Source organism: Amphibalanus amphitrite, unplaced genomic scaffold, assembly GCF_019059575.1.
Source record: "Amphibalanus amphitrite isolate SeventyFive unplaced genomic scaffold, NRLGWU_Aamphi_draft 000234F_arrow, whole genome shotgun sequence".
NCBI classification, from domain to species: domain Eukaryota; kingdom Metazoa; phylum Arthropoda; class Thecostraca; order Balanomorpha; family Balanidae; genus Amphibalanus; species Amphibalanus amphitrite.
In genome coordinates, this window is record NW_024881729.1 from 345,038 (window position 1) to 370,484 (window position 25,447).

The following is a 25,447-nucleotide window of genomic DNA, read 5'->3' on the forward strand; positions in this document are numbered from 1 at the left end:
TCCGGAAGGGTGGTTAACGATTCATCTGGCCACTGTGAAAATGCTCCAGATGCTATCGGAGGCGCCGGCTGAAAAAGCTTGTCCTGCGTTTAACGAGCCGTCTCTGAGATTCCTCCACGCTCGAGCGGAGCTGGTGGGGACTGGAGGAGTCCTGGAGAGTCCCATGGTATGTCTGTGTTAGTGGCGGTGTCTCGACGGACCAGGGAGGCGTCCCGTCCGGCGCATATCGGAGCAAATGACGCGGAAAGGATTGCGGCTGGTAGAAGTGGCACGTGGGGCTCAGCACTGCGGCAAAAAGAGACATACCTGTGTTGACAGTGTGGACGTGTGGTGGAGGTGATGAAACGGTATTTAGAACTAGAATTTATGATTTTTTTATGAACTGACGCCTGTCGTGACTACCTGCTGTTGGAACAAGTGGAGCGGCACATACGTAATAGATAGATATTGAAACCTATATCTGATATTTGATCGCTTCTGAAGTCAGTTTGTTGTGAGCCTTGATGATAGACTTTTGCCCTGGCTGCAACAAGCCGGACATTCGCCTCTGCAGTGTTCCACTGAGATCCGCTGTTCAATAGGTCGGTTCGGTAAATGAGTTTGGATATCGGCCGTTTATTGTGGTCAATAGCCGGACGTTCCCGACCATTTGCATGGCCCTCCGGCGGTGGGATTGAAACTAATGGCAAACGTGCCGCCACTTCCAAGCGCGATGGTTCATTTGCATGTGTGTAATTTAGAGGCCTAGTTAAGCTCGATGAACTGCACAGCCGTCCCTGTCTGCAATGCCGTATTTTCGGCTCTATTTACCGGCACACTTCGGCCATGGCTCAGAACATTTCGGCCATTATCCTGCGCTAATCATGCATCCATCGTATATTCCGTTCCGTCCAAACACACTTAATGGTGGTTGGGTTTGGAAATTTGAAACGAATGTAGCGTTTTCGTGTGCATCAGAGCGTGGCGTAGGTATACATCTGAGCACCGCATTAGCAGAATGGTATTGCCAGATAGCGACTACAGACACTGGTGATCATCTCAGTGGCCTGCAGCTGCATGGTATCGCCGGTCTACCGCTGCTGTCCCGCCGGGCGAGGAGTCTGGCCAGAGACGGTCACCTAAGCCCCGGCCAGGGCGCATTCCGAGCCGTGGGACAACTCACCGTGGCGACCGAACGAAGGCGGCGGGAGCTGTGTGTGGCTGGGACACATTGGTGACGGACGACGGTGACTGAATCTGATGTGACTGCGGCCGATGGATCCCTACTATCTATCGTTTTGAAGTTTTCTGACGGTAAATCGGTCGTTTGTAGATTTTGACAGGAACTAGTTGCATTTCGACGACAACTCTGACCCTGAGGGCTGTCGCGACTTGCGAGTCTGCCAGAACTCTTTATCCTTTCTGATAATCTTTCTTATCTACGTCACACTTCGCCTCTGTCCACAGTCGTCACATTTTACGCATTACTTCATCTATCCGGCACCTTCTCACGCTGCGCGTCGGCTCTGTTCTGTGCCGTCAGTTGAATGAGACAGGCGATACCTGTGCGACAGATGGACAGACGGGAACTATTAACTGAGCCGTCAATCGATACGTCTGATTCAATCGATTGACAGCCTGTTGGGTCGGTCACTGGTGGTGCTGCGAGAGGCGAACGGGGTTAAGGTGACGAAATTGTGTAATAACTTAACGCTTAACTGAATCAGAAAACAGTTACTAGCGCTTCCGAAAATATTAATTGTTCAGAGAAGGCTTTTTGGCTCAGTGGTATGAGCTATGGCACAGCAGATATGCTCTGTACTCAACAAAATCACTACTGTGTTGCGTGCGTACCTACCAGCCATTCATCATTTTCAGACAATGCGATTAAGGCACTGCCGCGCGTTGAAACGTCGACGGCAGACGCACATTAGTATTGAGATTCTGTCAGGGTTGCACGCACCCACGTTTATCACATTGTCCTTCAATAAGTGCTATCATCAACGCATTAGGTGTTTACACCGGCCATTGTTAGGGCTCGTTTTTGTCAATGGTCAAGACGGTCAAGAATAATGACTCCGCTATTATGGCGTGGTCATTCTAACCTCGTGTCATCTCGCTTGCTCAGCGTCGCCACGGTTGCTGCCTCAGACCGGAGCTGTTGCGACTCCACTCACCGATGCCGTAACCCACACCCCGAGACATTACTCCCTGCCACACCCTGGCCGCTGACGGTTCAACCTGTCGCCATGACCTCCCGACCCCCGCCGGTCGGTCGGTGTTCGGTGGTCAGCGGTCGGTCGGCGGTCGGCGGTCGGCGGTCGGTGGTCGGCAGCCAGCGGGGCCGGCGGACCAATCTGAACGGCTGCACTTAGCGGCGCCGGTCGCGGCTCGTTTGACCGGCAGCGACGCCTCCAAATCGGCCGACGAAAAACGTCCCGTGATTGAATTACTGCAGCGGCCGCCGGGCCGGAGACAAATGAAGGGCCCGCGGCGGCCGGTCACCGCTCCGACGAACATCGCTCTCCGTCGCCGGACCGGAGAGCGACCTTTGTCTCTGACTTCTGCCACCTCCCCGTCCGCCCCGCCCCGCCCGCCGCACTGCTCCTGTTTCCTCGGACTCGTTTTTAGGTTTCTGCTCTCCCCTTGGTGCAGCGTTCCTTCTTCCACAGTCGACTGGCGAGGGTAGAATTTTATTGAGAATTCGGGAGGCGCGGTGGAGACGATTCTTGTTAACCACATAATATCCAGTATGTGGAAATTAGTGGTTGCCCAGCGATTTCATCCGACATCTCGAGCAGTCATTAATGCTAAGTAGGTAATAGTTTCACTAATGACTTTTACGAGTTTTGCAAAATAGCCGCCGCGTTATTCGTTCTTATCGTTCGGGTGCATTCCTTTGGTTTTATGTTCCGAAACTCATTTGAGCGTTTACGATCAGATAGCGTGGCTGTGGTCCACGCATCGGGCATTTCACGTTATAACCGCTGACCTTAGATGCCCAAATAACATCGAACTACATAAATGCTGTGTACTAAGGTTTTAAAACTCCCATCAAATGGCGCGCAATGGCAAATTGAAACAGCTCCAATTTTAGCAAAGTGCAGCGGCCATCGCCCTGGTCACTCCGTATCAACAACTGCTACAGGCGAATATTCACGGCAGTTAGCTCTCCTTGCTATTAAAATGTCTATACATACCCTGTAACGTGTTTTCGGTATAACAGCTGGCTTGCCAGCGTCTCCTGCACTGTAGTGCCGAGATGTGATAATCATTTACTGATGAGCTGGCTCTGAATTGAGTGACGTCTAGATATCACTCCACCCATCCGCTCACTAAACGTGAGTGATGAGGATTCTAAACACGCTTAATTAGGGCTAGATGCGCTCGTCCAAGGCTGGCTACTTAAACATTCGCCGCGCTCAAACTGTCGGGGATTGTTTGAAATATGTTTTTCTTGCCGACTGTATCCCACGCATCTTTGCGCTGCTAGTTAGCACATACCTGTGCCGCGGAACTGCGTATCAGCTGTGCGACGGGGCGGAACTTGACACACCTATCACTTATACCGGCGATTACATATGCCACAATGCCGTCCTATTCGCACACGTCTTGCAGTGATTAAATCGGCAGCTGCTGCACGCTTCTCATATGGGACGCGTCACTGGCAACGATCACTCGGAAAAAAGTCTGGTCAAAGGAATATGTTGATGAAAACTATTGGCGTATGAGATGATGAAAGCGTGACGAAGTTGAATAAAGCAGAAAAGAAGGCATTTTGTTCGGAGATGCACATGTAATGATTAGGGAACTTACGAAAAGCAGTGTGCAAACGACCTTTTCTAGAAGTCAATTAAGACATTGCTGGACTATTAAGGTCACTAAGCTTGCCGAAAAACCTGTTATTTCCACTTCATTAGCAGAACATATATATATCAAGTATCAATGAACACATCGAGATTATCCACTTTTTATTTCCGCTACATTTGATTTAGTGAGACATGCTGACATGGGGTGACTGATTTGTGCTATCAAGCGTGTAATCCATAACTTTGTGCTACAGTTATATGTTTAGATAACGTAATGAGTTTATTCAAATAAGTTAATATTATCTAATCCCCGAGCTTACCGCAAAGTAGCTTGTGAAATTATGTAATGAGAAGCATGCATTGTCTTGTTTTATTTACTTTATCTTCGGCCGCACACAGAGGAATGCTTGAAGAATTATCTGGGCTTTTTAATGATCATCTACGCTTGGAGATCGCTAGATGTCAGTGCAGTGGCGCCCGACTGGGTTAGAGTAGCCCCTACCTCACCCAACTCAACCCTAAGTAGCCCTTCAGTGCGCAGTGCCTCGCAACAGGCGTCTGCTGTCCGCTGCCGAGGACTCCACATAGGTCAGCAGTAACCCACGTCTGCTTATAGAGACAAGTTGTAAGTCCTTTCACGTGCTCGTTTGTCAATCCGACTAGCCTCTGTTTTGTCCATTTATAGTCGCTTTTGCCTTCCATCGGCCCTATCTCGTTAACACACGTCAGACTATAATTGACAGACGATGTAATAGATTTGTTTCTACAGATGTAGTTTCCTTTCCAGCTCTGGATAACCCTTCCCTTTCGGTCGGTCCGCCACATGACACACGGACGGTCGGACAGGTGCTGTGCTGTCTGGCCCGTGTCGGCCGTCGGGACGCAGCTACCGTGGTCCGCCGTCCCCCGGGGGCGAGTTACCTAAGTGTGGAACTACAAGTCGATTCTAGGGCTCTGATTGGTGACTTTGGTCGGGGGATGACGCTTATAGCATGACGTCACTCGCGTACTTGGCCGGACCAACGGCGCGGCGCAGGCGCGCCGAGCCAACCCAGAGGCTCTCAAACTCAATTGCACAGATCCTGCGCATTGAATGGCGAAACTTCGGCGAGTTCGCTTGAGTTTGGAAGCCCCTGCCAGAGAACTGGAGACGGCCGGATTATTTGCTGGACAGTGGGCAGCGCAGATGGCGATTTACGGTGCCAAAAAGATGATAGGGAAAAAGGGGTTGAGACTTGAGCAGTGAATTATAAGCCTGTTGCATAGCTGAGTGGTAAATTGTAAAATACTTAAGGTTTGAAGAGATGCAGTGTAGTTTAGCCGACTCAGGGGCATTCTGCCGAGTTATGTAAGGCGGAAGGGTCGCAACTCGCAAGTCGTTTGTTTACATGATTGCCTGATTAAAATGTAAAGCGTACCTAATGTTTAGTTGATAAAACAGCGAGGTTGGGCATCTGCTCAATCCATTTCTTCTCTGCAATAGTGCATTCGCCACTGTAATTCATTGTAAGAGGCACTGGGCTGCGCCGCCTGTTAATTATTCTGAAACCACCAGTGAATTGTCACAGTCACTCACAACAATACGAATCGTTCAGTCGCGCGCTGGGGGTCCGCCAAGTTTGAGTGTGCTGCAGAATGCAGACTGGACCGCCGAGAATATAACACTTCCGTCTCCCTGGGCGAGCGGCGCATTGGAGCCGAGGGAAACTGCTTCAGTTTTTTTGGGGGGAAGATACCCATGTTTGAAAATTATGTTCTGGAATGATGCGATAAAGAAAAGGACGGTTTCTTGAATTGAGGGCTGTGGAGAAGAAGCAGATTTTCTCATTTGCTACCCGATACAACGCGAAAAGACGCAAATGTTGCACATTGGGCTTAATAAGTCTAATAAAAGATAAGGGACTTCGTGAAGCATGCCTAACTGACCGCGACCCAGTTATTTGCCACTGCAGGTAGGTAGGCACTAGGTAGGTAGATACTCATTTGTAAACAGAGCGTTCCACCAACCCTCGCCAGAAATTCAATCAGCAGTTGCTTATCTTAAAACGTTTGAGTGCACCTAACAACCTTTAAAAATGACGTCCTCCCTTTCAATGGTTCGTTCGAAGACACAAAGCCAGAATCAGCCAAGCAATATCGGAATCCATTGCGCAGTGTGTCGACTGTCGGATGTGCCCATCCACATAGCATAGCACACACTGCTAAATGCAGGTACGCTCACCTACACATTAGGTATTTGAAGGACTTGATAGCTCATACACATGGAAGAAACGCATGAAATGTGATTAATAGCTGCAGCAGAAGTTTGGCGTCCGATGCCTCTTCGCCAAGTTAAGACCATGCCAATCTCGGCCAGTCTGCCGCCGCGCCGGCACTGGCCGTGGTGTGACGTCATCCGGCCGGCTCGGCGCTGGGTAGTTCCACACTTAGGTAACTCGCCCCCCGGGGCGCCCACAGGGCTGCAGCCGCCGCGCCCGGCGCCCTGCACGGTCGGACCGCGAGCAGCGCCCGCGCCCACCGTCCGACCGCAGAGCGCCAACCTCCAGCGCCGCGGCGCCGCGCGGCCACCTCTGATTTAGGAGCCTCCAATAATGAACATGGAAGGCGATAAATTGCCGGGGCCGTCCCCTGTTGAGCGGCGCATATAGCTGCCAGACAGCTCGGCGGGCGGCCGGCCGGCTCCGGCAGAGCCGGCGCGCCGCTCCGATCGGGTCGACTGTGCACGTCTGAGAGGGTCCTCTGCTGCAATGGTCACAGTCAGGGCAATCCTCACGGAGCAGTGTGTTCCTACAGAGACGGGCTCTGATGAGAGGGCTCTATGCTCGGGAGCACTGGTGCTCAGTGTTTCTGGATGGAGGGCTATTTGTGCCACCTACTAGTGCACTGCCTGTAAAACGGACCCTCTTGCATGGTCAAGCGATTACATCCCGAAGGAGGACACCCCTGGAAAGTAGTTATGTCTGGAAACGGTGCTCCCGAGCTTTGAGGAATCCCCAGGCTAGTCCCCTGGAGTCCCCTGGCTCCTCCCCGAGCATGTTCGGAAATAGCGGTGTGCATTACCAGACAGGTTTCACAGAACACGCTGGAAACTTTACTCCCTGGATATACGTATGTATTTATGCAGGTTCGATGTGTTAACCGTCTGTGCATGGCTAATAGGGGTAGTTACCGATGCGGGATACTCTATGAGCAGCCAGAGGGAACCTAAAATCACCCAAGCGCAGTCCTCTCCCCTAGTAAGACGATCGCACTCCTGTTACTACCCTGCCTGGAGGAACGCGCTGCTGCCGATTTGGTACGCACCCCTCCCTGCGCCCTCCTGCACTGCCACGTGCGGTCGCAGCCACTGCTCGCAGCACTGCAAAGGGATAATGGGGTGCCGCCTCCACCGCTGGCTCCTCACAGGACGGTGTGTCTGCGGTTTGTGGCATTTCCGGGACATTTTGCAGACGACTGTCCGCATCGTCGCTGTTTTGAATATTTGACACCCTCACGGTACTCTTGACTGACTCGCTCTTCATGGATACGAAATGTGTGTGATTACGGAGCGAGCGAAGCGAGCGGAGTCTTACGTAGAATAACGGAAATTTCTGAGTATGAGTGGCCGGCCGGTTGCGACGCTTATATCTCAGCAACCACTTGACCGATTTACATGCGGTAATTTTTGTAGGGTAGCTTCATTCCTTCTACCAAGTATTGGACTATTCCCGATGCATGTGGGTGACCCCTTATGCACGTGCCACGTGCAAAACGAAGAGGTGTCAGTTATGTAATGAGGCCCGCAACCTTACCTGATATTTATGGGCCTCCTGACAGGTAAGGTTGCGGTTGGTGGCAGGCCGTAGCCAGGCGAAGTCAGTGAGGGGACCGGCCGTGCGCGGCTTTGTGCGCACGTTAAACTTTGGACTCTAAATTCGGCCATAGAATCGGAATTGTGCGATCGGAGGGTAGAGGGCAGGGTCATCGCAACAAGCTTCGCTTAGCGGTGGCTCTGTCCTTGTGAATCCTTCCCATCAAAAGGTTCGGACTAAATTTATATAAAAAAATGTAATAGTTGCAATATCTCGGTGACTACTTGGCCGATTGCGCTGAAGGTTGGCATGTAGGTAGGCACCCACTAGGCAATGCATATCCATGTGCCAGAGTTGGGGTGCTGCTGCACGTGCGCACGTGCAGGGGTCGTTTCCAGATCTCGAGAACGGCTGGACCGATGGCGCTCAAATTTGGTACACGGTTAGGGACCAGTTAGTAGGGTGCCGTGCACAAGTCAGTTGGGACCCATTCTGCACGTGCGCACGTGCAGGGTGCCGCCTCCAGATCTCGAGAACGGCTGGGCCGATTGTGCTCAAATTTGGCACATCGCTAGAGACCGGTTAGTAGGGTGCCGTGCACAAGTCAGCTGGAGGTACCCCCTTGAAATTTCGCACGTGCAATGCTCACCCTCTCGCTCGCTCCGTTAGTCGCCCCAAAAGGCGTTATACTGGTTCTACATAGGTGATCGGTTTCCAAGGTTTCTCCGTTCGCCGTCACCATATAGAGAAGTGATTGGTATTAACATGTTAACTGCGTCGTGCCGCGAATGATTGACGGGTCTCGATTCTACCGATTGATCAGCTGTGGCTGATTGATCGCTCCCTATCATGTGATTCGCTGGAGAGTTGTAATTATCCGCTTTCTGTCTCCGATGGACGGACGATTATGTCGACTCACTTGAAACGAACTCCATCTTTCTACAATTGGCCGTGCGTTTTGTCACACATTTTGGGCGTGTTTTGATTTCCATTGGAATGGTACGGCTCTTTAACCACGGATATGAACTGTAAGTCATCAACTATTCCGCCTGTCAACGACTAAAATACATCGCACACCGGATAGCCCACATGTGCTAGAAATCGCCAAAATGATTCGTTTTCTCATGCCTCCCACCTAAATCGTGTAGCAGTTCCCATAATTTTCCTCGGTTGGGTATAAAATCGCCATAGCTGATCGTTGGTCGGGGCGGGTACAGCGTTTCAGCGTTGGTGCGGTATAATCAGCGACAGTTGGGGTTGGAGGGCCGTCCTGGCCGCGCTGAGCCGACATCTGACCCGACCCGAGCGGGGTTACGGCTGGTTAGCCGCCCCCGCCCCCGCCTCCGCTGCTGCGGCCGAGGGCCAGGGGTCATTCCCAGGTGACCGGGCTGAGTCGGTGCGGTGTTCGTTCGGTCATACTCGTATGTGGCTGCGGTGACCGCTGCTACGTCGGTAGCGTGGCCGTAGCCGCTGCACGACGACTTGGCACTCAGTGGGCGACCCTCCACTGCTGCGCGGTGACCGCAGCTCAGTGCACCGACCACTGCACTGCGGTGGACGGCGCGGTGTCATGAGCCGCAACCGTGTCCATCCGAGCTGCTTGACCTTCGGGGCTCGGGCAGACGCTGACAGACGGCTGGGCAGACGGCTGCAGGGCGGTTGGTTGAGCGGAAACGATTTTTGTCGCGGCCGCCTGATGTCTGTGAAGCACGCACCGCGAAGGTATAGTGTGATTGAGACATGAGAGGCTGGCGGTCCATGACCGACGTGACATGCTGTTGGGGTACACGTGACACTACTGGAAGGGCTCCAGTAGTGACAGGTGCAAATGAATGGCCGGCACGCAGAGAAGGCCAGAGCGCTGCTTCAGTCGGCGGATATCTCGGTAGAAGTATGGCCAGTGATGCCTTGGTGAGCTCGAATTCACCCCGTGATATAGCCTCGGTGATGATAAGTTTGCACTGCTTGTGGCTATGGATAGCCATTTGGTAGCGGACACCCAGCAGTTGATGCGCATGGACTGCAGGACCATTTTGATCTGGGACTGATCTGTGACTTGACCTGATGCTGCTGAGCTCCGAGTTTCGGGTGCCTCACTCTGTCAGTCTGGGCCCGCCGTGGAGCTGCGAACGGAGGGCCCTCTGCCGAGCTCTGGTCTTACGGTGGTTGTGCCCGTACTGACCGGCGCGGTATGCGACGCCGGTCGGCTCACGCGGCGCCCTATGAATTCTGACGGCTATCACGCAGCGATGGCGAGATAACACCATCGTTCCATCACCGCCAGCTCGGGACTCGATTGGCTATTGGTTTTGGAGCGGCTCAGACTCCAATTTACTTCCGGGCATGAGCTGGGATGGTGGAGTGGAGCTCCCGCCCCGCTGGGAACCGCCCCCGCCCCCGCTGGGAACCTCCCCCGTGCCCCCGCCCCCGAACCGCCCCCGTCGGTCAGAGGAATGAAGAACAAACAGACGTGCTGTTGTCAGGAGAGGTTCAACGCTCCTTTGTGAATGCAATTAGCAACGATTTATGTCATAACGGTTTGCTTATTTTTTATGCAAAGCTTCATTGCACAACACCTGGAATTGTCACAAGAAAATAAATAAACATTTGCATAACTTGAACCGGCGCCTATTCTATGTTGTGGAAAATATCCCTGTTAACACTTTACCATGTCCCCCCAAAAAAAATATCTTAATCGACCATTCCATAAGTATGTGGTAATGAAATGAATTCTTTCATATCGCTACATCTAAATTGCCTTGATAGCCGTGCTGAAGCGCAACAAAAACTCCAATAGCCGTCTGTCAGCTCGTTTTTGGTTCGTTTCGACATCGCCATTCGGCACTGATATGACGGTGCTGCCACCTGGTGCCCCGAGCAGCCGTCACCTTCAAAGGCGCCGCTCGGGTCGCGTGCCGAGTGGACGATTGGGGTACCGTCAGCTGCCGCTACAGATGTACCGCCCGAACGGCCAGCCGGGAACTGACACCGGGCTCGACGGCTTTTTAGGGGAGTTTATGTCCCTTAGTGTCTTGTGGTGCTAGTATTTTTTTCTAAAAAGGTTAATTTAGTTGACGTTTTACATTGCTTTTAGCAACATCTAAAAAAAAAATCCCTAAAACGATCCAGAACTGAATATAAATAATAATTAAAGGTATTTCATTGTGTCTGAATTAATCTGAAATGTATTAGCTTTTCAAATTAGGTTTGATGTGATTCCCTTTACCTAACCGTTTTTCAATGTAAATGCTGTCAGGCGGGCGGTCCGTTCTGCCCGCCCCCAGCCGGCTGACAGACCGCCGTACCGACTGTCGAGCTGACGGACGGCTGTCGCTCGTACCGCCCCGAACATGCTAATGGTCGCCTCTGAACGACCGCTACCACAGACACAACTATGTAAATCCGAGCGGCGTCAATTACGAGCCGACAGGCGGGCACGTGGCTGGCCCGAGGTGTCAGGTAACGCTGTTAGTTTGTCGTTGTGTAACCCCAACGTTGACGTGTGCGGTGAACGAGCCGCCCGTGGCCTGATGGGTCGTCTTTGCCACCTCATCTAACTGCAGCCAAAAAAAAAAAAATTATGGTTTTGTCATTGATAGCACTAGTGTCACAGAAGTTTTTTTTTTTGTTTAAATTTTATGAAAAATGTTTTGGTATAGTGAAAGCATCACGGAAGCTGGTCGAGAAATCCAAAAACATCGTCATTTCCGGTATCCCGCCTTGCCTCTCTGACCGGCCGTCAGCTCACAGCTTCGAAGTCGAGCCTCTTCTTTCTCTCATCTGGGCCATCCGGAAGGTTCTCAGAACCCCAGCCCAGCGCCTGTATCTACTGCTGGTCAGGTTAGGGCAGTGATTGATCAGTACCTGACTTCGTTACGGGCTGGCGCTGAACAGCACAGCCCACAATAGCCCGCAGAGAGAAGAGAGATCCGCCGTGACCTAGCGTTGGCCGACGCCTGCTTTACCGAGCTGGTTTGGGGAGAAAACTGCCTATTGGGTGCGACCGCGTGCTGTTTACTCACCGTGTGTGGCCTTTGTTAGAACACTGATTTATGTGCCGTCAGCGTCAGGTAGGTCGGGGAAACATGCGCAACGTATGCTGATGAGGGGAGAATGTTCTGACGTTTATAGAACATAAAGGACGTGGGTCGAGGTAAGACAGCCATTTGCACCCTCTTCATTTGTTTGGGGCTATTGTTTATTGGTGCTCTTACTGTCGTCATTCACGCTGCTTAAATGCACAGCTCGGCGAAACACACCCATTGTTCTTTCAATTTACGTCTGCTGAAGAGCGCGCTATCATATTTTCTGACTAGGAGCCACCAGCCGTGACGCCTCGTTTGGGAGGAGGTTAAGGCGATAATAAGCCGTCAGCTTGACGTCCGTCGACTGGTACGGGCCAATCGGACTTCGCACCGGCGCGGTGGTCCGGGATTTGTGTCAATCACAGTCCTGCTGGACCCTCGAGGCCCGGCTGGGCGTCTCAGGGACCTCCCAATCCCTCCAGCGTGCCGACCTGCTGCCCTATCGTGTATGTGAAGTCGGTAGCTGAGGGGCGAGTCTGGTCAGAGGAGGCGCCGCCGTAGGTGGCTCTGACCCGGTATTTTACGCAGACCTGTGACTGATGGTCGACTTCGACCACCCACGGCTGCGCGTGCTGAGAAAGCCACAGAAGCTCGACCCCGCTTAGTGGAAATGCGGCCTCTGTTCAGACCAGTGGCTTGTCTGTTGCGCCAACAAGCTATTACGAAACGCAAATCGGTCTTAGGGATTTGGCTACCAAAAATGGCTAGCTTTCTAATGCGATTTGATGTGTTCTTTCTAGAGAACGATTCAATAGTTGACATTATTCCGTGTCATTCGGATTTGTCGTGCATGTTATTAATGCTGCGAATGTGAACCCGGTTATTAATTAACAGTCCTCTGATAAATCCTCTCTGAAAATAGCTCATCCTTGCCTTCAATCCACTCCTTGGTCAGTATTTGAATACGGTGACATGTTATCGAAGCTCTGGGTTACTTTGTCTCGTTGTAGCTGTGTTTCATTAACAGATCCACAGCTGGGTCAACCAACTCTGCTAGTCAACGATGTAACTCAGTCGAGTGGCCCAGCTCTAGCCCAGAAGGATAACTCAGCGCTATAACCAAGCTGGATAACCCAGGCATAACCCTGCCGGCTAACCCTGCTACAGCCCAGCTGACCCAGCCTCTCGCCGGCCTCGTCTCCAGTGCCGACCGCACACAATGCGCCGCGGAGGGGCGCCGCTGGGCGCTCCGTTCCGCGCGTCGGCGGCGGATCGGGACGATTCGTCGCGCTCGTCGACCCCCGGCTGCCCGCCGCGCCGCCGACGGCCGTGACGACTCCGACTCGGGCGCGGCGGCGTTAGGTATTCCGGCCGGAGCTCCGGTGTGGGAGAGCGCCCTCCGGAGCGGGAGAACATTCACTCAGGTCCTTCGACCCCGCCCCCGCCCCCGCCCCCGCTATCATCACCTCCACCCCGCCCCCGCCGCGCAACCCTGTCCACTCTCGCGGCGTTGCACGTTGCATAACGTCGCATCGTCCTTGCATCTCGCGCCGAGTGGTGTGTCGCCATCGGTGCCGGGCCCGTCACATCTGTCTGGGCTGAGTGCGGCCTGCTCTCAGGCCACTTAGCCCAAGTGCTATCACTGCGTCCATGGCGCCGTAACGGTCCGTCGCCGGCCAGTGTCGCCGTGCACGCGCCGCGCGACGTGCCTCGCGCGGCGCATTGCAGACCACTCCAACGGGGCCGGGGCCGCTCTCCCGCCCAGAGGCGCGCCGGGTCACCTGAGTGGTGAGACTCAGAGGGTGTCCCGACAGGCAGAGGGAGGGGTGTCCTCGGCACAGATCGGCCGGCCCCAGCGGCGAGCGACTCTCAAGTCGGTCGTTCATGAAGATGTTACCGGAGAACGAAGGGGCGGCTGGCTGCTGCCGAATGACTGCGAAATACCGGTGTTTTACTGTCAACAAACGACTCTAAGCTGCTGGTTGGAGGCAGCACTGAACCGCAGAGTCTGAGGAACTCGGGGATCGGGGAGGCTGATTATCCGGTGAACGGGAGGAGTTGATAGTGGAGAACGGCCGACCCCCGCTGCCCGACTGCCCCCTGTTGCCTCTGCGGAGCGTGGCTCACCTCCCAACGAGATAGTGCCGATCGAGGTCGTAAATCGGCCGCTCCCCGGCCCTGTCGGCGGCCCCGGGAGAGCCGCGGAGGAGAGCTGGACAGCGCACAAGGGTCAGACTGAGACCGCGGGGTGGACCCCAGGGGAGGGATGGACGGACAGGGCCTGAGGGCGGTTACCGTGGCGAATAGAACAGCCAAACTGGGTGCTGAATGTTACCAGAATTATTTATTCATAATGTTGATGAGAGTGTGTGACACGAAGAATTGGGAGGGAAGAAAAAATGTTATCAATTAAAACGAGGTCCAGTAAAAAATTTCAGACAGTGGATGACAAAACAACCAATTATAGTTCACGCTCCTAATCGCTACCTTGACATATTCATATAAGATCAGTCAGTTTCGATGAAGACCTAATGTAAGCCGTTTATAATTGTTGTTTGTCATCCGTCAGCTTTGAACAGTGAAATGGAGCGGATAATGTGCTTAACGTCCAGACCAATCCATATATCTCCGAGCTGACATTCCGATGACACCAATCACTGATTGCATATTTATGTCAGCGGCCTTCACCGACTGTAAATCCGCCTGATATGCGCGCTCTGAGATGTCCCGTGCTGCGGGGCGGATTGTTCCATCAGCCCTGTTCAGGCAGATCAGTGCGGCTATGTATCAGCATCCAACCCGCTCGGGTGAAATGTGTTCCCCGCCGAGGACCTACTGTCGGTACCGCCGCCGCTGCCCGTGTCAGCCCGCCTCGGTGTCATGTCGGCCGTGTCCCTCCGTAGACACATGTCACCATTCTGTGTCATCCCGTGTCATTTTGTGTCGGCGGCGCTGTGTCGCGCCAGCCATCAGCCCCGCCCAACCCAGCCCGGCAACTGCCTGTCGCCTCAGGTTATCTCACTTCTTGAGAACTGCACTGACCAGGCAGTACTTATAGCACGCTGACAGACCAAGGCAACTCGGCTGAGACCGCGGCATGCAGCGAAAAACTGAGAGCCAGATCCACCGTTGGCAGTCGGCCCGTAAAAACTGCAGGTGATGGTGTATTTTTTGTCCCACTCTCCCGTGTCAGCAGTGACGCTCGTTCCACCGCACCTGACAGTCTAATTGAGCCGTATCGAACGGCCGTGAAGAGAGATATCGCTTTCGACCAGCGGCCAGTGGTGTAATACCCACCGGCCGCAAAAAGTCCGATCGTCACGTCGCCGTTGGGACTGGTGGTCGGGCCGGTACACTCGGATTTGGCGGTGTTTGGAAGGTGGGGGTGTAAAAAACTCCCGTCTCTCCTGGTCCTGAGTCGAGGCCGACTGCGGTCGATCTGGTACAGCGGATCGATAGCGCCGGCTGCCGGTCGAGTGTGACGGGTTCTCTGCTAGAACAGGAGCTACCGACCACCCGCGCGGCTTTGAAACCGATCGGGAGATACGGCAGCGGAGGTGAACGGGTCTTTAGTAATGCACCGTCCAACCTTCTGAGACACTGTGTAGTGCGCAGACTGATTGGACGAGACTTGTCTTGCTGCTTTGTTTTAATGACAATGACAAGCTCACTGTGTTGTTTACGAGCTTTTTGCTGGCGTTTTGTTTGCTGTTTACTGCCTTGAGACATTCCCTAGTGAGAATACAACGTTCTTAACAAAGCAGTAACGCTCCCGGAACCCGCATCATTATCTTGCAGGCAGGGGCGGATCCAGGAAAACTCCAAGGGGAGGGTCATGAATCGAAGTGGTGCCCCTACCTATACCCAAAATTAAAAACTCAACGGATTTCGTCCACTTCATTTTGGTGGTGCCCCCATTTTCAGTTTTTTTTTTATTTTTTATTTTTAGTCAGTATCTTAACTCTTAGCCACAACCACATTTACCAATTGTAAGCAAGTATTATATATGAATGTGCTATGTGTATATGTATATGTTGTGGACGCTGAGTAGTGAGTACTTACCAGGAACGTTATCAGGTAAGCAAATCGTTGTCAGTCCGACGAACTTGACACTGGCGTCTAAAGGGTCTGTCCTTGACACTTCAGGCTTGTCAGGGGCACCAAAGTCCTTCCAGGGACACCACAAACCTGTCAGGGGCACCACAGGCCTAGCAAGGACACTACAGGCCTGTCAGGGGCACAACGGGCCTGTTGGGCCCATGAGCACCCCTAGGGGCAGGGGCACCACAGTCCTTCCAGGGGCACCGCAGGCCTGTGAGGGGCACCAGCGGCCTAGCAGGGGCACCACTGGTCTATCAGGGGCACCACGAGCCTGTCATAGCCAGGCATCTCAGGCTTGTCAAGGCCCAGGGGCACCACAGGTCTGTGAGGGGCACCAGCGACCTAGCAGGGGCACCAGTCAACACAGGTCTGCCAGGGGCGCCACAGACCTGCCAGGGGCACCACAGACCTGCCAGGGGCACCAGAGGGCTGCCAGGGGCACCACCGGCCTTGCAGGGGCACCTTGGGCCTGTCAGGGGCACCACGGGCCTGCCGAGGGGCACTTCAGACTTTTCAGGGGCACCAGTCCTCTCCGGGCGCAGGGGCACCAGAGGCCTGCCAGGGGCACCAGCGGCCTAGCAAGGGCACCAGAGGCCTGCCAGGGGCACCACAGGCCTAACAAGGGCACCACGGGCCTGTCAGGGGCACCTCAGGCTTGTCAGGGCCCAGGGACACCACAGTCCTTCCAAGGGCACCGCAAGCCTGTCAGGGGCACCAGAGGCCTGCCAGGGGCACCACAGGCCTAGCAAGGGCACCACTGGCCTGTCAGGGTCACCTCAGGCTTGTCAGGGCCCAGGGGCACCACAGTCCTTCCAGGGGCATTACAAGCCTGTCAGGGGCACCAGAGGCCTAGCAAGGGCACCACAGGCCTGCCATGGACACCACAGGCCTGCCAGGGGCACCAACGGCCTTGTAGGGGCGCCTCAGGCCTGTCAGGGGCACCACGTGCCTGCCGGGGACACTTCAGGCTTGTCAGGGGCGTTACAGTCCTGTCAGGGTCCAGGGGCACCAGGCCCGTGGTGTCCCTGCTAGGCCTGTGGTGCCCCTTGCGGTCCTGTGGTGCCCCTGTCAGGACTGTGATACCCCTGATAGGCCGGTGGTGCCCCTGGCAGGTCATTGGGCCCCCGGGCCTCAAGGGGGGGGGGCCATGACCCATGTGACCCCCCCCCTTGGATCCGCCCCTGCTTGCAGGCCTTGTGGTGATGCCGAGTAAAAACAGGCCAGAGCACGTGCGACCGCTGCCTGTCGCTGCCTGTCGTCAGCTCACGTGACCGGTGACCTTCTCCGCCGCTCCGTTCTCATGGCCCGGCGCGGGCGGGGCGGCGGGTCACGTGGCCCCTGCCGACTGACGGGAAGATGGGGCGGCCGGCTAACCGGCGCCTCCGGCACCGCCCGCGCCGCTCCAGAAAACGGCGTAAAAACGGTCTGAAACAAATTAGCGTGTGTTTAAGCTAATCGGCGGCACCAGCACGCGGCGGCCGAGGGAGGGCTGGCCGCGGGGTATGGCCGGGATCCAGCTCGATATCGGGCTGGGGCGGCCGACCGCGGGCTCGCGGCCGGCGGCGCTGGAGACCGCACTGGCCTGCAGACCTGTGCAGGTGCCGCGCCACCGCCGGCACGGCAGTTATCACCCTCTGAGTACGGTCCGGCACGGCCCACCGCCGAGCGTGGCTCAACATGTCCGGCGGCCCGCCTGGGAACGGCCCGCGTCAGCAATGCAACCGCTCGGAGATCCTTGAGGCATAATCGCTGACGAGCGGCCTTTTCCAGGAGACGAGCTGTGATTCACGCTTCCGTTCGTGTGGGGGCGACTCTGGGCGCGTCTGGCCTCCCTCCCTGCCCCGGTCGGCCGGTGTGTCTCTCACGGTCCAGCGGCAGCGGCTGACAGTGATGGCTTGTCTCGGTCCCCAAATTACAGTCACCGGGCCCGGCCGCGTATGAATCAGCGGCCGCCGGCCCTCAGCACAGTCCTCGACTGTGACGAAACAATGATGACCGGCGTCGGGTGTCGGCTGAGCACCGCTCGGTGCCACCGGCACGCTGTGTGCAGAGGAGTGCAAAGTAGCGCCGATCGGTACTGAGCCGAGCCGCGCTGTCACTGCCGCTTTTTCAGCGTAGGCTGTCAGTGCGGCGTTTTTACGCGGTGTAACAGTGGCCAGCGTGGAGACACAGCAGCGGCTGCTGTTCCCACGTACGGCTCTGACGCTGGTGGTGGTATTTTTATTGCCGTGCTGACACGGGCGACGTGCTCCGGTCGCCTGCAGTGGACCCACGAATCCGCCTCACTGGCCGCCGCGCGGGGCTTTCCGAACCGAAATTCAATAGTGAACGAGTGAACAATGGCAAGCCTTTTTTAAAGGTGCACGCTGAATGCAGCTACAGCAGAGGTGGAGAGCCGTACCAGGAGGTCGGAAATCAATTCCTGAACCAGATTTTGCCATTTTCATCTGAACACACGGTCACATTTCTCAAGCTTTTTTGTACAGTGCATTGATCAGTGGTTTTTGAACGCAGAGCACTCACTCTAACCCTCTGGTCTGGTCTTCCTCACTCCAAACCTCGATCTACAGTTCGTCGTCCCCTGCCCTGATGATCGCTGAGTTCGTCTGGCAGACTCGGGTCAGCACACAGCGCCATAACGGAGCTCTCCAACCCGACGGCGGCCCTGTTATTAGCCGTGGCACGTCTGTCGGACCACCCTTCACCGGGACAGCTGCGACGGCCAGCGGTCCATCAGCCGCTCGGAGCGGCCGGCCGGCGGCGACAGCGACCGATTCGCGCTACCAGTGACCTACTCGGCGCTCACTTCCGCCCTCCCTCCGGCCGCCAACGGGAGCGCTATAGCTTCCAGAGCGTCCCATTTACGGTCTGTGAAGGCTGCAGTGTATTTTGCGTGCTCAATTGTACTTGTTTGGCAGTGCGGTAGTCGTCGTTTTTACCCGACAGAGGCATCCCCGCTACCGTCTAGTTTCCTTCACGAAGGCTCGCGTTTTGTGCGTGCAAGGTAACGAAATTCCGGTGCGTCTCACCGAGTTAGAGCTAGGTCCGCCCATATCAGTCAACGACGGTTGTATGCACGTTGTACCGCATAACATGCGCATTACGTACAGCTTGGTGGGTATTTCTGCCGGCCAGTTTGTTTTCGAGCGGGGATAGGCACACGCAAATCCGGCTAGGAAACACGAGGTAATAGATAACTTGATTGACAGCTTCTGCTTAACCTGTTGCCGGATTCGTGAAAAACATTGCGTGCTGCTCGGAGCCGGCTGTCTCTGAGGAGTATCGTGTTAGTGGGATGACTGACCAGTGGACGTAAGACGTAAGAGGTAGATTGGCTCTGCTGGTGCCGACGAGTAGCGAAGGAATGCGTTCGTTTTCGGTCTCGCTCGCTACTGATATTGCTGTCTTACGAAAGGGAAAGAGAGAGGGAGGGACATGCAAGAAGAAAGGAAGAAAAAAAGAGAGAGAGAGAGAGAGAGAGAGAGAGAGAGAGAGAGAGAGAGAGAGAGAGAGAGAGAGAGAGAGAAGACGGATTTCCGGCTGTGTGCGAAACTCTCGCAGGCATTCCGACGCCAGTCTCGGCTGCATTCTTGAGTGTGCTACAAATGAGGAAAGTGGGCAGGAATGCTGGTATGGCTTGAACAAATCCGCCGCTTCCGGACATAGCAAGCGATGTTACAGGGTGGGTCGTTTTCTTCTTTCTGTTTTTGTCCAGCTCAGTTCATAATTATCGTTACTGCTTTGACACTTTTTGTCGGTGATTGCCGCTACACGCTGAGCGTCACCCTTGTCCCACTGATGGATGATCCCGTCCCGTTGACAAATCTGTCTGATATGAAGATGACCCGCACGCAGGTCCCACTCCCGTCGCACGCCACTAAAGTGGTAATGACGACCCGTGTTCGATCACACCTGCCCCCGCAGCAGCCTTTCTATCCGACCTCGGCTTCGGGCCAGCGGCACAGAGGTGACACGATAGTCGAACATCCGTAGTGACGCGATATTGACTGGAATTGAGTGATCTAGAGAATTCCTGGGAAATCCTTCCGTCCCTACAGCATCCCCTCCCCTCCCTCCTTTCCTCCCTCCCCCTTTCTCCCTCTCTCTCCCTCTCCCTCCCTCTCTCTCTCTCTCTCTCTCTCTCTCTCTCTCTCTCTCTCTCTCCATCTCATTCTCATTTGGCGTTTAACTGCTCCTTATCGCCTCTTTTGTTCCCATGTCCGTTTAATCGGGCTGCCCTCCTATTTTGCCCACCTCATCGCTTTGCCATACACCCATCTTTGCATTCTCTATTACATCGCTCTGGTGATCACAGTTGCGATAGCCTTTTCATCTAAGCGTTCCGGTCTCGGCGGCTCTCTCCTGCTTTCTTGCACACCTGCTCTGTCTCTCCTTTATCTACCCTGATTTATTCTCCACTCCCACGCAAATTGTGCTCCGGTTTCAGTTTAACTATCATCGCCTGTCATAATAACGTCATGAGAACGGTATTAAAAATAGCAATGCACATCGTTTGTTGCTGATTACCATCGGAGCCCGCTGTTGGCCCGCCGTGCTGGCTGCTGACCATTGTGCAGCCCTCTCAGCCTCGTCTGGCCTCTGAGGGCAGCGGTGGATTGTGTCCGCCCCATGGGAACCCGTCCAAACCGTCCTTCCCAGTGGTTCGGAGATCCGGCCCGCCGCAGCCGCCGGCGCAGGCAAATCACACCGGAAATAGTCTGCGTAACACGGAGCTGGCCGGCTCATCTCGCCGAAGGTGACGCCGATTACCGTCCGGGCGACCGCCTCTGCAGGGCCGCCGTTCACGGCCGGCGCGGCGGTCACCGGCGCCGGCGGCGTCACCTTCGCCTTCTGACACCGCGCCGCGTCCGCCGCCGCGGCGCCGCCGATTGCCACGGCAGCGTGTTGTTGCAGGCGGCGCGCCGCTGCACTGTCGGGACCTGTTAGCGCGGCCATCCCGGCGCACTGTCGCTGTTTGTGGCGCGCCGCGCCGCGTCTGACGCCTCTCTGAAGGCCGCCGCTGATTGTGGACAATGCGGGCCGCGCCGCGAACGCCGCCCGCGCGCCGCCTAATGCCTCCGCCAAAGTCAGATGCCTATCAAATGCGGCAGCGGCCACAACAACTTATTGTCGCCGATTGTTCACGGCCCAGAGTGCGGAGCCACCGGGCGGGGCGGACTGACCCCGACCACGCAGCGCGCACTGCAGACCGTGACCGTGCACTGCAGACCGTGGCAGCTGCTGACAGCTGACAGTCACTGACAGCCACTGACAGCGACTGTCAGTGAGTGACAGTCGCACCTGGGCCAGGTGTCCCCTCACCGCAACATAGCCACTGTCGGTCTGAAGGAGACATTTTCCGGCGGCAGACAGCGACAACAACGAGATGTGCCGTCCACCCTTCTGTCTATTCATGTCCCAGCGTCGAGTCGATCCTCTGGGACTCTCCTAGCCAACTGTTTTACCTGAGTTCCGTGACATCTCGGCTTCACCCCGCGTCCCATCTGCGCTTCCAGCGGGCGCTATGAGACGTTTTGCGGTCACCGGTGACCGCCTCTCGGACCGCGAGCAGCGGTTCCGGTCGGGAGCGTGACACCGCCATTTCATCGTCATAGCGACGTGACAGATTTAACACCGAGATTGAATCGCTCGTAAGGTCGCTCGTGAGCACGACGCGCGTGTCACTGATCTGTGACAACGGTAGAAGTATGACGTACGGCCTCGCCACGACATAGCGTGATGATGTATGAATTGACGGATGGTTCCGAAAATAACAACTGAGGAGTGGTTTGGTCAGTAAACTGAAGCGATACCATAAGCTGCCGGGACCTCAGGCCATCGAAAAAACGATTTGCTGAGCGCGTTATTCCGAAAGCAAGCAAACCCATCAATTTCTATAATATAATGGCGTGTAGCTGCGCTCAGTGTGCGCATTATGACTGTGTTTTTTGGTCGGCCTGGGACAATTTGGAGCGGACGAGCACCGATAGTGTGCAGGCAGCAATCAGATGCGCTTCCTCACCATACGACCACCGGCTTCTTAGTACCGCCGCGACTGATTGTCGTATGCGCGGTACGAGCCGCTCCGCCGTGGGAGACTGCGGTAAATCACAGGGCACTAGCACCAGCCCGGGGCCTGGAATCATTTAATGGCGGATGACCAGTGTTTAGTATGTGATAGTCGGATTCCTCCGGGACCGAAGACCGCTATCATGGATGCTCTTTCACCCTGTGCAGCAGTTATTATGTTGTAATGCGTCTGGCACCATGAGGGAATCCATCTCGGGGATAGTTTGGAGCTGCGTCCCTCCTATAATGCTGACCCATATCCCTCGACACACGGTTGAAATATTCCCCGAACGCTGTGCTTTACCGTACTACAAAAGCGTGCACGAGCGCGATGCAATTATTACCCCAAAATACGACTTGCGTCTGCTCTCAAGTTCGAAAGAATGCAGTTATTGAAACTGAGTGCTCGGGCGGGCCTGCCGCCGCACCGGGAGCGGACGAGCCGTAAACGCGAGCGGCAGCCGTGACCTGGGAGCACCGGGGGCCGTATTTCCTTCTCACTCAGCACGGCGCTCCTTTGCAGTCGACGGGCGTACGGCACGGTATGCGGTCCCCTCTCCACCAGGCAGCGGCGGCAGATGTCCGCCAAACTCACAGTCATGGCCTGTAAGCGGACACCATCATTCATGCTAACCTGATTATAAAATAATGGTGGGCTGGGATGCGGCCATTAACATGCCGCCCGTTCAGCTGCTCCGGTGACGGTAGCGCTAACATGTGTGTCGACTTGCCTCGTATTGTTTCGGCTGACTCGTCCTGGTTTCTCCGTGATTGGTCGTTTGAGGCGAACAAAAACCAACGCCACGCGCGAATGAACTCTTTCTAGAGCTGCTGTCATAAGTGCATAAGTGGATAGAAGAATGGAGTATGCATTGAAATTGATACAGTGCTGGAAAAAGACAGGTGATAAGCATTCAGAACTGTTTCATTTTTCTATTGTAGGTATTGATGATCATGTAGCCTCACTTGTCATCGTTAAGCCAGGTCAATCGGAGGCAAGATGTCAAAATTCAGGATTTTGTTTGCCAAATTTCCAGACGAGTGGGGTTCGCTCTTCTGCCGTCTGTTTTGATATGGCTGCCTTCGCCTGTTGTTGTGACCCTTTCTGCTTTGATTGACCTTCGGCGCTGCCGTTTTATGATAAATAGCCTATCGTTCACCGGCACTGCGATGCGCGCGGATTGTGAGCTATGCGCGCCATCAGAGCTTGTCGGCCGTCTCATTTCTCTGCGGCGCGCGGCGCGTGCCCCCTCCCTCCGCCCCCCGGGCCGGGGCAGTCGTCAGCAGTCAGCACCGCGGCCGTGCCGCCCTCAGCGGCCTGTTTTATTCAGCTATGTCCAATATACCACCCGTGTGCAGAGCAGAGCGGAGAGCGCCCGGGCGCCGGCCGGGGGGTCGCGCGGGGGTCGGACGGGCTCGGACGCACCCCGATCCCTACCGGCCCCCCACCGGCAGTGCCCGGTAAACACTACCCCGCGTGCGCCGACCGCCGCCGACCGGCCGTCCGCGGCCGCGCTCCTGCTACCCGGGCTCTCTGCAGGGTTCTGGCCGGCACGGCGCGTCGCGCGCATCCCCGTCTGACATTCTCGCATATCAAACACCGGCCAGATGGATGGCTGCTGACGATCGGTCCGTGTTCCCGGCGCCGCTGGCCGATCCGGTCCGCTGCTCCCGTGATTCGCGGCCGATGGGGTTCTGGCCGCAGTCTCCGTCACCGCTGCACTGCCTTTGGGTGGCTCGCGCGGGCGCTGGGACGGGTGTCACTGGGGCAGCGACATAAGGACATGGTTGCACTGACGCGAGGAAATGCGGCCCGGTATCGAACTTGTTTGTAGATTGCCTCCTGTCGCTTAAGCTGATGGAGATTCAGGAAGGGTTGTGCCGTCGTTAGATCGTTAATTGGTGTGTACGGTCGCTGTTGGGCTGGTCGCTAGAGGGAAGGATATGTCGATGAGAGCAACGGCCGGCCCGACTTAACCATGCACTTTAACCCGCGCCCGGCTGGGGGTCCTGGATTTCCACGCCCTGCTGGGGGGGGGGGGGGTGTTTGAACACCCCCCCTAGTAACTCGGCTCCTGGGCCACGTAGCGATACGCGGAAGGCGGCGTTCGAAAGAGCGTCAAAAATAATGACGAAATCACTTCGGTCAATTTTTTGCTCAGGTCAAAGGTCAGGTGACCAGAGGTCATTGAAGGCAAAATTTCGCCGATTTCCAGGTCGAATGTCGAAAATTTCCAAGAAGCCAACGCATAACTCGGGAACCAATAGAGCTACAGCGCCGCGGAAAAGCGCATTCGATAGCCCTATTAACGCCCTTTCTGAGTAATTCGCTCAGATTTGACCTAACGTCAACGGTTTTGCCTGCAGGGGGCAAAAACTGCAAAAATAGCCGATTTTTTTCGGAAACAGTTTTTCTGCAATAACTTTTGACCCAAGCCTTGTACGAGCTTACTTTTACCGGCATCGTGTTTCTCTCGTCAAGACGCATCGAATGAACTATAACTTGACCTTGAAAGGTCAACTTGAAAATTTGACCTCAGGTCAAGGTCATGACCTGACCGGAAAGGGTCATGTTGCATATCAGTCGATCCGTATCGTCGAGCTGAACACATCTAAGGCGTTTTCATTGCTCTAGCATGCCTCTATCAAAAGTTATTTGCGAAAAACTGTTAGATACCATTCGTGACCTAAGATGACCTCAGGGCATAAACAAGGGTCACGGACACCATTTTCATGTTCTGTGTGTCTAAACCACTTGTAATTCGGTGTTTGGGAGTGTTTATAATGTCTTTCGTCCAAAAGAGGAGCATTTCAATTTTCTCCCATTGACTTATAATGGGGAGGTCGCAAAATTGACCTGACCTTAGGTCACCGATATCAAAATTCCGAGATATACATTTTATAGATACTGTTACCCTTATCAATCGTTGAAAGTTTCAAAGCGATCGGTCACTCGGTGTAGCTATGACAGACATTGAAACTTTTTATGAGGTGAGGTCACTTCAAGTGACCTGGTGACCTGACCTTGAATGACCTTGGTCTGAAATTTTCACAACATGTGTAGAATTGATGTATGATAAGGTGTACCAAAAACGGCGGCGCGGAGCGCCGCCGTTTTTGAGATATTCGCGAAAAACCACAAGGGGGGGGTGTTCAAACACCCCCCCCCCAGCAGGGCGCGGGTTAATCTTCAACAGAGAGGTCTCGTTAGACCAGATTGAAATATCAGCGCCTGGTCTGGTGCAAGTCTTCGGCTAGGTTGTGTTCGCGGCCCACCTCAAAATTAAAATCACTCGAGTCGTTATTTGTTATCTGTTTTGATGGACGCTGCAATGGTTATATTGAGAAAGGCCGTTTGGTGAGAGATATTATGCTGGTCACGAATTCAGAACATTTATTTATCATCGCGGTCTTTACAATCGAACAGAAAAGTGCCGTTGGTCGATGTAATCTTGTAAGCCAAGTAGAAGGGAGTTAAACGGTTGCAATTTGGTGCATCCGCCGGCCGCCGGCGGCTGTTCGGTAGCCGGTACTCGCGTGTTGTCTGCCCTGAAATGATTGTTATTAGCCCGAGTTAATCGTAAGAGGACTCCCGGCCTAAATAGAACGGAAGCACCAGGTGCGGGGCGGCGGTGGCGGCGGCGCTGATGATGATACCGCCCCTCCTCCTCCT